Here is a 13,335-nt window from a genome sequence, read left to right on the forward strand (position 1 = left end):
TTGTGTGAATTTTTAGGCAAACTACTGCAAATACCCCTCATTTTAGTGCTCAACACAATAAAATTTTATTGTTCACATCACAGTCTTAACATGGATTGGTGGAGGTTCTGCTCCATGCATTCATTTAAGGAACTAGGCTCCTTCTCTCTAGTACTCTACCACCTTCAAGGCAGGTAGGATTGTCTAAATCCCAGTTTTCCCCCTTTAGGAGTCTGGCTTCAGGGCCATGCTTTTTTATCCATTCCTTCCCTATGGCTTGTTCTTACCAACCCAGAGTTAGATTTCTCTTTTTGAGCCTAAGATGTGCTTTTATTTATTTATAGATTTTTTTAATGTTTATTTTTTTTTGAGAGAGAAAGAGCATGAGTGGGGAAGGGGCAGAGAGAGAGGGAGGCACAGAATCTGAAACCTGCTCCAGGCTCTGAGCTGTCAGCAGATCCTGTCGAGCCCAATGCTGGGCTCGAACTCAGAAACGGCGAGATCATGACTGGGCTGAAGTCGGTAACTTAACCAACTGAGCCACCCAGGTACCCCTAAGATGTGCTTTTATAAAGTTGACTATAAAATAATTTAATTCATAGAATATTAAGCATCAGACACAGTCCTTCACACTGGCAAGTTATCTTTTTGGCTAAATAAATCCACAAATACATTCAGGCAAAATATTCAGAAACAAATTCTTCACATTTCATACATATTTATGAATTGAAACTTCATGATGTTACTTTTGAAAATATATGTATAGACCTATCTGTATATATGTATTTTAATTGACTGGCAAATGGGCAATTGTTCTTTAGACCTTAAATATAGATGCACACATACATATATTTATTTTTAACTTAAGAAACTGTAACACATTTGTAGCATTATAAACTGTTTTTAGAGGGTAAAATTATTTTATCTGCAAAACAGAGATTACATGTTAAAATGGAGCTTTCACTTACACATATTTAGATTTTAATATTTACTCCTGCAACATTAAGATTCTTTTTTTTCCCCCAAAAAGCCAACAAGTTCTGTACTCCCTGGCCTTTAATAATTTCTTTGAATAGTGTGAAATTACCTTATTTTTATATATTTCCAGTTACTGAAAAATTAGGTTTGGGGCAATTAAGGTGTTAAATTCATCAAAACACATCTAGGGGGCCCATTTAACATGAAGAGATGGCTTCCATTGGAGCACAGATCTTTTAGGGAATAGCTGGGTACTCTGGATGCATCCTTTCTATGGTATGACTTCCTAAGGACTATAGGCTATAGGCTTTTGGTGATAATTCAGGCAATTAGTCCTATATGGAGGCAGTTTGGTAGAAGATTCCTGCATCAACTAGTTCTGGGCATCCCAGAAGGAAACCTGGAAGGTTTAGTCAGTATAGGGTGATTTTAAGTTAATAGCAACATCAGGGAGTTGCTGAGGTTTATTGGGGCATTCATTTTTCCAGTGGCCATGCTTTTACCATGGTTACATTTGGACTACATAGTCCATTGGGGGGAAATGGCCTGTATTTGGTGCTTATCATAGGAACCCAATAAGGAAGTATTTACTTTCAGACCTAAGCAAGAGGGCCCTGTACTTAGTGGCCCACACATACCACAAACACTAAACTTGTAAGGCCTGTAGGAGGCAGGAGAAAGTTCTTTTCCTTCTTCTCCTCCTTCTTCTTCTTCTTCTTCTTCTTCTTCTTCTTCTTCTTCTTCTTCTTCTTTTTCATGGTTTTCCTCTTTTTTTTTTTGTATTTTTTAATTAATTAATTAACTAATTAATTAACTTATTTTTTTAACGTTTATTTATTTTTGAGACAGAGAGAGACAGAGCATGAACGGGGGAGGGTCAGAGAGAGGGAGACACAGAATCTGAAACAGGCTCCAGGCTCTGAGCTGTCAGCACAGAGCCCGACGCAGGGCTTGAACTCACGGACCGTGAGATCATGACCTGAGCCGAAGTCGGCCGCTTAACTGACTGAGCCACCCAGGCGCCCCTTTAATTTATTTTTTAAATTTATATCCAAGTTAGTGTATAGTGCAACAATGATTTCAGGAGTAGATTCCTTAATGCCCCTTACCCATTTAGCCTATCCCCCCTCCCACAACCCCTCCAGCAACCCTCTATTTGTTCTCCATATTTAAGAGTTTCTTATGTTTTGTCCCCATCACTGTTTTTGTGTTATTTTTGCTTCCCTTCCTTTATGTTCACCTGTTTTGTATCTTAAAGTCCTTATATGAGTGAAGTCATCTGATATTTGCCTTTCTCTGACTGACTAATTTCAGTTAGCATAATACCCTCTAGTTCCATCCACATGGTTGCAAATGGCAAGATTTCATTCTTTTTGATTGCCGAGTAATACTCCATTGTGTATATATACCACATCTTTTTTATCCATTCATCCATCGATGGACATTTGGGCTCTTTCTATAGTTTGGATATTGTTGATAGTGAAAGTTCTTTTCCTTCTACCATCATAGGTTCTCTGGCTGAGGCCCTGCAAATTAGACTGATGAAAGACGAACGAGAAAAACAAGTTTGTTAATATGCGAATCGTGTATATATGTGGGAGTACTCAGAGATAAGTAACTCAAAGGGATGATTAGAACTTGGGCTTATATAGCATTAAAAAAGTTTTTTTTAGTAATCTCTACACCCAACTTGGGGCTTAAACTCATGACCCTGAGATCAAGAGTCACACACTCTTACCATCGAGTCAGCCAGGTGCTCCATGGCTTATATAGCATCTTAACAAAAGAACAATAAATGTTTAGAGAAGTGATAAAACAAAGGAATTGAGTTTCTAGGGCAGCAAATTGCGGGAAGGCAAATATATGGGGAACTAATGGAACATAAAATTAGTAAAATTTGTCATGGAGATTCCACTGGTGTAGTCTCCGAGCTGGTAAGGGTATAGAATTATCTCTAGTCATTAACTTCTGTTCTTTCTGGTTGAGAGAAGATGGGGAATACCTTTATGAGTTTACGTTTTGCTTTTAGGCAAATAGGGGGAGGAAAGAAAGCTTTTTTTTATACTTGATTCTTCTCAGTTGCCTTCAGCTCAAAATAATCCTGATGCTAAAATGATATGTTTTGAAGTGGTGTGTTCTGCTACCCTTCAGGTCCCAGGGAGATTAACACTTCAAGACATCTCTTATCTTGGACATATTCTGATGTCCTCAAAAGAAAATGTGACTGCATCCAAATGCTGTGATGGCTCCCCAGTTGTGCATTGTGACATTGTGCCAACATCAGAGATGGATACTACTGCAGAGTGGAGAGGTTCTGAGAAGCAGAAGCATGTAAGTAGGACATCATAGCAAATTACATTTTTTGCCAGATCCTTTCAGATAGATGAATGCAAGGGATTCTTACATAACAATGACCATTTGCCAGTAGTGTGGTGCATCCATTTCTTGCTTCTCTTCATATTTCAGTGAGTGGTTCCAGAATCACTCATGAATTAGTTTAGCACAGTGTTTGCAAAGCTTTGGAAACATTTATGAATATTAATTTATATTGTATTTAAAGTCCTCTACATGTATGCCAAGACCTGATATACATGAAATATGCTGTTAACATTGTCAACTAGATGAAAAAAATTGGCAACTAGCTGGACATTGAATGCTAAAATCATGTTAGTTTTATTAAAAAAAATTTTTTTAATGTTTATTTATTTTAGAGAGAGAGAGTGAGAGAGTGGGGAAGGGGCAAGGAGGGTGCGGGGGACAGAGGATCTGAAGCAGGCTCTATGCTGACAGCAGCAAGCCCAATGCAGGCTTGGACTCACAAACTGGAAGATCATGACCTGAGCTGAAGTCGGAAGGCAGCTATGCTCACCACTATACCACCAACGCTGCACAACCTGAGCTGAAGTCAGAAGCTTAAGCCATTGAACCACCCAGTTGCCCCTTAGTTTTCTTTCCTTCCTCCCTCCCTCCCTCACTTCCTTCCTTCCATCCTTTCTTTTTAAATTTTCATAACAGTGTTTAATAAGGGAGTACCTGGCTGGATCAGTCAGTAAAGTGTGTAGCTCTTGATTTTGGGGTTGTGAGTTGAAGCCTCATGTTGGGTATAGAGATTACTTAAAAACCTTAATATATATATATATATATATATATATATATATATATATATATATATATATATATTTACTAAGATTTAATTACATTTTATTACTCATTGCTGTTATTACAATCACTCATGTCACCCGACATCCTAAGTAGTGTTAGAAGTCTGATATTGAAAAAAATAAAATGAAAGAAAGAAAAAGAATGAACGAACCCTGGTAATGTGCTCCTTATAAGGAATATACCCAATTATGTGCTAGTATAGGGAAAATTCAAAGTTTTGTGAGTGTGTAACCATGAGTATCATGCTCCCTTTATCTTCACTGTTCCCTTCAAAACCAAGAAAACATATGGGTGTAGAGACCACATAAGTTTTCAAATAAGCTGAAATTAGAATTTTGTAGCATTGAAATGGAGTCTTTTCACCAAAGTACAATATAACTTGAAATAGGAAACAGCAATTGGACTCTGCCCAAATCTGTTGACTAGCATTAAGATTGGGCTAATCTTTCTTAGGTGGGAACACTACAGAAGAAAGTCCCACAGGGACTGGCAGTTGAGACACTGTCAGGCAGTTATGAAAATTCATTTTACCTTTGCTGAACATTTGTATGTTGAGCCAGCTGCCTCTGACAGCACAAAAGTTCTAAATTTGACACCTTGAAAGGCTGGTGTCGAAGTGCAAAACCAAAGGCTGCAACAACCTGACTTTGATACAGTGAATGGAACCAGAGTGCACCTGCACTTAAATTCTTTAAATTTCAGCCCACAGTGGGCTCTAAACATTCCTGATAATGTTCCTGTTCAGGTTCCCTTTTTGAAGGCTCCATTTGTGGGGATAGAACATGCTCCATACAGGTGCTTCCAGCAGATGGCTCTTGCCCTCCCCTAAACTTACAGCACAGCCATTGCTTAAGTGCCCCCTTGAAAAAGGTCCAAAGAAAGATATGTAAGCCCATCTATGACATTACCACTTCACAGAGGCTGCAGAGACCCCAGGCCTGAGGGAGACTCACCACATGACATGATCTCTCCATTCCAGAGCTCCAAGGCTGATGAGACCTGCAGCTGGTGGGTGGGAACTCACACCTCTAAGGTCACTGCTCTGGAAGGCCCTATGCTTTGGTGTGGGAATTTATTACTAAGTGGGGTGCATTGACTCCAGCTGGTTCCCACCCTACAGGAATCCCACAGGAGACTAGGTATCATTTCCAACTTGTATTTTCCAGCTGTGTGATGACCGGTCAGTCTAACAAGGAAGTAGGATGCTTCAGTGTCTGTGGCTTTAGTTCAGGTGCTGTGTGGAAGAAGCCTAGAGAACTTAGGTCAGACAAACAGTTGACCAAAGTGATGTAGGGCCTGGCCTAATGGTGCTCACTTTCACCAGTAGATGCAAGCTCATGTGAAGCACCTCAAACCTAGCAGGTCACATGAGGCCCTAAGAAGCAGGACCATTGGCATCCAGGTCTTTCTGTCTACATGTAGGCAATCTGCTGCCACCTTGGTGGAAAAATTTCTCAAGTGGTACCCTTAGTACTGTACTGTGCCACCTTTCTTCTGCTACTTTCTCTTCCAAGGTCCTGGAGGAGTAACTGTCTTTCCCAGCACACAGTGTTGGTGGAGGGTCTGGAACCAGGCAGCTAAGAGGTATGGAGACCACTGGAACACAGACAGTTCCTCTTAGGTTTGCTGTGATATGCCCATTGTCACCTTGAGTGAGCTGCAGACACTGACATCTTACCCAGCCCTGTTGGACTTTTGCTGTCTCAGCTTGCAGCTCTCTGGAGGACCAGAGTTGGTAGTCCTGACCAATTGAATATTGGTGCATGCAGATGTCACTAGATGCCAGACCCAGCCCTGTCCTTCGCCCCATGGGCCTCTCTTTTTCTGAAACCACCATCCCCAGAGAGTTAGTTCTCCTGGGATATTCCCCAGACCCTTTGGCCAGCTTTTCCACCTTTCCCTTCTGGGGTCAATACTTTACAGTGTCTACAACCAAAATATCTCCCCACCAGGAGAACTTTCACCATCCACTGGTCATTTAGAACCCTTCTTCATTTGTGGACATCCATGGGCCTTATTCCACTTCACCTTTCTGGTAGGCTGTCTTGGTCTTAAGACAGTACATGTCTCCAACCTGTATAAATGGATCATCCCTTTGGCCCTGAAGACTATTAAACTGACCCCCATTTGTTTTTTTAGACCTAAGCCCTTCAGCTCAGATTGTCCTTTCCTCAAGGTCCTTGATTACCAACCCATCATAGGACTGGAGTAACTAACCGACCTTTCCCTTTTCAAGGTAGAAGTTTCTTTACATTCTTTCCACGGGCTACTTTGTTAATGCGCATTTCAAAATAAGGTATACATTTTCCTTTGATGTTTAGTTTTCGCAGTTTTATCAAACAGTATTTTTCTCTTGGAGCTGCCCTGGTATTATGCATTTCTGAACCAAACAACTCATATCTGATTGTTCTATCAAAAAAATAGGTTTGACATTAGCTGCAATGGAACACCACCTCAAAGCCTGTCCTCTTTGAACTCTTCTGCTTGGCCCTCAGCTGCTGCAGCAAGGAAGCCTAGATAAGGCCATATGGAGGAGAACTGAAACCTTTGGGCAACAGCCCCAGCTGAACTTCCAGTTAGCATCTGCCACCAGCTGTCAGCTTTGGGAGTGAGGTCGTTTGGACTTTTCTTCTGCACATCACAGAATGGGAGTCCTTTTCCAGATGTACTCCATGTGTGAGGTTTGGAAAAAACACGTATTAGTTGATAATATTGCAGTGTGATGGAAAAAGAATGGCAAATAAGATCTAGCAGAGAAGAATGCCAATAGGATCCCTGTGAGGTGGGCATTCCAGACAGCAAGAGGGATGGATGTTCCAAGAGTGGGCAAGCTTGAGGAGAGCAAAAAAGACACCTATTATGATGAAGTCATAGGTATTGAGCTGGAAATAAATAAGGACAGGTGGCTAGGTCCGAAGACTAAATAGAGATTTCTTGTGGCAGAAAGATGAATACCCAATACTTGTTAGAGGTGATTGGTTTAGAAAGGGTTTTACCTTTTCCAGATACTTGAAGAACCATTTATATAAGAGGCAAAGAAAAGAATGCCTAACAACACTATTACTAAATTATACTTGAATTTAAAAACAAAGCCTCTTTCATTCTTAAAAGTACCCATTTCAAAAGTTTACATTGCCCACCAAACAGTCTTTATTTTTTTATTAAAGTTTATTTTATTTATTTATTTTGAGAGAGCAGGGGAGAGGCAGAGAGAGATGGAGAGTGGGAATCCCAAGCAGGCTCCACACTGTCAGTGCAGAACCTGATGCAGGGCTCAAACTTACAAACCGAGATCATGACCTGAACCAAAATCAAAAGCCAGACACTTAACTGACTGAGGTACCCCTCAGTAGCAGCAGTTTTTAAAGGATAATTTGGACCATGCTCAAATAGAGCTCTGCAAATTTCTTATTGCACTCTTCTTTACTTGAGAGAGAAACTGTTTGCACGAACATGAAACAAACCTAAAACCTGGACCTTCACAGAGCTTTCACTCACCCAAATAAATGCATTTATTTGTTATTCTTAGCACTTAACCTAATAATACCCCCTGGGTTATATACAACATTCTTCTGAATATCTACAATGTAGCAGTTATTTCTGAACATTTACTCCTGGAAATTCACAGGATGAACAAGTTTGCATGCCGTAGGATTTCTGAAAACCATCTTGGCAAAAATAAAATAAAAATAAGTGAGGTAGGGCACCCGGGTTGTTCAGTCAGTTAAGCGTCGGACTCTTGGTTTTGGCTCAGGTTATATTCTCATGGTTTGTGAGTTCAAGCCCCACGTTAGGCTCTGCACTGATAGTCCGGAGCCTGCTTGGGATCCTCTCTCTCCCTTTCTCTCTACCCCTTCCCTGCTTGTTCTCTCCCTCTCTCTTTCTCAAAAAAAAAAAAACTTAAAAAGTGAGGTAATCATTTCACAGTATATACATATGTCAAATCATTATGTTGTACATCTTAAAGGAATACAGTGTTCTATGTTGATTATATCTCAGTAAAACTGGGGGAAAATGAATGAGGGCTTTGGAATAAAATTGGAACGTAATTTTACTAGCTAAGTATTTAGTCTGTCTTGGCTTAACTACGGTGACAGTATTCTAATATTAACCTCAATGAATCCTATTCCAAGAATATGGTAGTTAATGGTAAATAGGGCTGGAAGGAAGTTCCTCATAGGTGGAGATTTTTACGAAACCAATTAGAGTCTCAAAGTTCTATTTTTCTAGAAACATCAAAAACTATCAGGATGTGTTGAATTTTGATAGTGACTCTTGAAGATGTTTAGAAATGAAATGCACTGGTTCTTTAGTTGTATGTATATTATGGTGGATTTAATGAAAAGAATCTTCTCAGATCAAAAGCATATTTTCCTCAAATCTATCTTAGTTCCTTAACTACCTTGACATCCCAATTAAGAGCAGGGAGAAAATCAAGGAGAAGACACAGGGAAAATAAAAACTAATACAAAAGGAATACAGTGATGTTTTACATTTGTATCCCAGCATTCTTCATTTGCCCTCATTTTTTGCTGACAATAATAAAATCTGAAGCATGCAGTCTCACATAGTGAGTAGCTCAGTCACTGTAACCTATTATGGTAATACCTGCTCATAATTCATCAGGGGACCACAAGAAATACAGAACTACATGCTCACAAAAACAGCAGCTAGCCTTTAAAAAAGAAGCAAAAAAAAAAACCAAAAACAAAAACAAAAAAAGGAAAGGAAACAAAATGTATGGGGTCATTTCTTCTCCAGAGAATAAAAAAAGACTAAAATATATCAACTGATGGCAGAATATGAGAATTCATTACTCTTCTGTAAAATTTACAAAAATATTTGCATGCTAAAACCTATCAGAGTTTATTAACAAGCTGTCATTTATTGAGCACCTACTAGATACAGAGCACTTTTACATGTCAGTTGGGGTTACCATTCACAGTTCTAAGCCAGAGTAGCAGGGACTGTGGTCATAGGCATACTTGTATGTATGTAACATAACTGTTACAACAACTCCTTTGGAAATAATACAAAACCCAATGCAAACTGGCTTAAGAAAAAGAATTTATTGGGTTACACAATGCAAAATTATTTTCAATAAAAAATAGTTTTGATTTTTTTTCCTTTTTTCTTAATGTTTGTTTGTTAATTTGTTTAGAGCGTGCACAAGGAGCAAAGGGGCAGAGAGAAGGAGAGACAATCCTGCACAAGTGGGGAAGGGGCAGAGAGGAGACAGAATCCCAAGCAGGCTCTGTGCCATAAGTGCAGAGCCCAATGTGGAGCTCGAAGTCATGAACTAGGAGATCATGACCTGCGCTAAGATCAAGAGCCAGATGCTTAACTGATTGCACCACCCAGGTGCCCCAAAAATAGTTTTTGAAAATAAATTATTATTATTGTTTCAATGTCTATATTTTCTAGAGTCCAATGGACTTCAGAACATCAAAAACTGATTATGTAATTTGCTATTAGTATTATGAGCAATTGAAAAACTCATTTATTTACTTCTTTATTTTTAAATGTTTATTTTTGAGAGAGAGCAAGCGTATGTGCGCATGAGTGGGGAGGGGCAGAGAGACAGGGAGACAGAGAATCCAAAGGAGGCTCCAGGCTCTGAGCTTTCAGCACAGAGCCCGATGTCAGGCTCAACCCCACAAACCCTGAGATCATGACCTGAGCTGAAGTCGGATACCCAACTGACTGAGCCACCCAGGTGTCCCGAAGAACTCATTTTTTAAAAGTTTATTTATTTTGAGAGAGAGTGGATGAGAGCACAGGCAGGGGAGGTTCAAAGAGAAGGAGAGACAGAATCCCAAGCAGGTTCCACACCATCAGCACAAAGCCTATGAGATCACTACCTGAGCTGAGATCAAGAGTCAGACACTTAGGGACCCCCTGGGGTGGCTCAGTGGGTTAAGCGTCTTTGACTTTGACTTTGGCTCAAGTCATGACCTCATGGTGGGTCCAAGCCCCATGTCGGGCTATTTATGCTGACAGCTCAGAGCCTGGAGCCTGCTTCAGGATCTGTGTCTCCCTCTCGTTCTGCCCCTCCCCCACTCACATTCAGGCTCTCTAAAAAAAAAAAACCAAACACACACACACACACACACACACACACACACACACACACACCATTAAAAACAAATCACTCAATCAGCAACTGACCAAGCCACCCAAGGCACGCTGAAAAACTCATTTAAAAAAATTAAAATAAAATTTAATGTTTATTTTTATTTTTTAAATTGTTTTTTAACGTTTATTTATTTTTGAGACAGAGAGAGACAGAGCATGAACGGGGGAGGGTCACAGAGAGAGGGAGACACAGAATCTGAAACAGGCTCCAGGCTCTGAGCTGTCAGCACAGAGCCCAACGCGGGGCTCGAACCCACGGACCATGAGATCATGACCTGAGCTGAAGTCGGACGCTCAACCGACCAAGCCACCCAGGCGCCCCTTAATGCTTATTTTTGAGAGAGAGATAGAGCGTGAGAAGGGGAGGGGGAGAGAGAGACACACAGAATCCAAAGCAGGCTCCAGGCTCTGAGCTGGCAGCACATAGTCTGATGTGGGACTTGAACCCACTAACTGAGAGATCATGATCTGAGACTAAGTTGGATGCTTAACTGACCACCCAGGCACCTCAAAACTTTTTTTTTTTTTTTAATGGCCAATGTGGGGCTTGAACTTAAAACCTCCAGATCAAGAGTCACCTGTTCTATCAACTATGCCAGCGATGCCCCCAAAAGCTTTGGTTTTGTTTTTTTTTTTTTTGAGAAACTCATTTTTTACAAGTAGTGTCTCTGAGGTAATTTCAAAGGTAATTCATTCACATAAAGGTTTCAAAAGGATCACAGGTACCTTGCAACTGTAGTTCATTATCAGAACTAAATGAATTATTCTGACAATAATATTAATTACAATCCAAATTTAATGGTAATTCTACTTCAGGGATATATTGCAGTTGTTTGGATTATAATTTAGTCAGTTTTCCTAAGTGGCCTACTTCAATAGTCAAGACTGTGAAACAAGTACAATGTGACATATTTTATATAGCGTTTTATAGCTTTAAAAATGCTCCCATTTTAAAAAAACATTGTGTTTGGAGTGCATAACAACTCAGGGAGGTCAACACAACTGATTTAGCACCTTCAGTCTTAAGGTAAAAAAACTGAGACTCAGTTATACTTAGTTGAGCAGTTGTAACTTATAAACATTACACAACTGGTAAATAGTGGGGATGGGTCTGGAATAGGCTCCCAGACTTCCAGTCATTTCCCATTACACCAAGCGTAAAGAATACTACTTAAAAGGGCAGACGCTGGCTCCATGTGACTGTGAGCAAATTAATCTCACCAGGCAACAATCTGTAAATTGGGAATAATAGCATGTACTTCACTGGATAATACTTCACTGAAGATAAAAGGTGCTAATACCTGCAGAGCACCTAGAACAGTATCTGGCACATCACAAGCCCTATATAAGTTCTACCATGTCACCTTAACCCCTAATGAGATGGGGGTCTTCTACACCTTACTAAATAATACACCCAATTAAGCACAGAAGGAGGGCACATCTCAGAAATTTTCTAAGTGTGAGAAGAGTAGAGAGCAAACCATATTTTTTACTTCTAATATTCCCACTATTTTTGATTTAGTTATATTTCCACAATGTCTTTACAACCAAGTAAATCTGGCAAACCTGTGTTAGGAGCACTTGCCTGGGATTGAGACCACCAAGACCCTTAATTACTCAAGAAGCTGACATCAAGAGGACATGCCAATCAACGTGTAACATAATTTTAAATAAAAACGAAGCAATTGGTCTCAGCCCAAACCCACTGATTAGTACATGGAGTGACCTAATGAAAGATGGCTGGGTCAAAGCCCCAGCGAGACCCAGCTGCAACAATGAAAATTCTTTAAAGAAGTGTTTCAATCGGCTAAAGGTCTGCGCGGGTCTTTTGGATACCTTGGATTGGGCAGAGCTTAATGCTCAGCTACAACAGGTGGCTGTAAATCATCCGTGACCAGGAGGCCCCCACAGTTCTAGTTCTGCCAATGCAGGCCGAAGTTGGTTCAGCCTCCGTGCTCCTGACAAACCTGGAGTCCCCATTTCCCATTCGTGCCTCGCCCTCTAAAATCTCCACCAGTGGGGGCGGGACGTTCTCCGAGGTCTCGCGTTACTGGCGCAAATTCAGAGCAATTTCGCGAACGGAGGCCTTTGCTGCAAAGTCGGGGGTAAGGGGATGGCAGAACCCACGTCTTCCCTGGCAAGAAGACCGTAAGTGGAAGGCGACAAGGCGACGCCATAAGAGACGCCGAGCTCCAGGCTCTGTCGCCGCGGCTCCGCCCACGACGGCGGCTCTGACGTCGCAGCCTCTGGAGCCCTCACTCTCCCCAGCTGGTTGCGATAGGCCGATAGGCCAGGTAGACGCAGGGACTCTAGTCTGATTCTGCCCAACGGCGGGGAGTCAGGGGGATGGGCTGCGTCCGGCCGCCCCCTTCGCGTCGGTTCCTGCCCTCTCTCCGCTCTCTCCTCAGCCTCCCAGAGCCAAGACTTCCTAGGCCTTAGGGGGCCGGAAGTTACGAGAAGGTGGCGCTTGCCCAAGTGAAGTGCGCAGGTTGGAGTTGGAGGGAGGAACGTGACAGGAACCCTCTAGGCCATGGAGGTTCACGCGGCTCCAAGTGGGGCTGGTGCTCACCGCTGCGGTTGACGGTCCAGCAGTACATCGTTTGATACCTTTACTGGCCCTGCGAGTACAGTGGCTTCTTGGGGAATGTCCTTGTAACTGACAGCAGTCTGGCCGTTGACACCTTCATTGCCTGGACGATGGCCCACTCGCCTTTTTACTTTTATTTATTTGTTTTAAAACAATACACATTTATTACCTCCTAGTTCTGTAGGTCAGAAGTACAGGTTGGCTCAGCTGAATGCTCCATTTCAAGGGGCACCTGGGTGGCTCAGTCAGTTAAGCGTCCGACTTCAGCTCAGGTCATGATCTTGCAGTTTGTGGGTTTGAGTCCAGCATTGGGGTCTGTGCTGACAGCTCAGAGCCTGGAGCCTGCTTCAGATTCTGTGTCTCCCTCTCCCTGCCCTTCCCCTGTTCACAGTCTGTCTGTCTCCCTCTCTCTCTCAAAAATAAATAAACATTAAAATAATTTTAAAAAAAGGCCCACTCGCCTTTTTAGCTACAGTCTTGACCTGCCCTTCCAG

General features: G+C 41.5%; 1 long non-coding RNA gene across 19 annotated transcripts in view; it reads left to right on the forward strand.

The window, feature by feature from the left end:
• The window catches only part of LOC132663494 (uncharacterized), a 57,220-nt gene that overhangs the window by 17,407 nt on the left and 26,478 nt on the right, over positions 1-13,335 (forward strand). For 6 of the 19 annotated variants that reach the window (XR_013551781.1, XR_013551784.1, XR_013551771.2 and 3 more), the window contains exon 3: positions 3,109-3,288. This is a non-coding gene — a long non-coding RNA (uncharacterized LOC132663494). The other 13 variants (XR_013551773.2, XR_013551772.2, XR_009603078.3 and 10 more) reach the window with 10 other exon arrangements.

This window comes from Panthera onca, chromosome D4 (assembly GCF_046562875.1).
Source record: "Panthera onca isolate mPanOnc1 chromosome D4, mPanOnc1 haplotype 2, whole genome shotgun sequence".
Lineage (NCBI taxonomy): Eukaryota > Metazoa > Chordata > Mammalia > Carnivora > Felidae > Panthera > Panthera onca.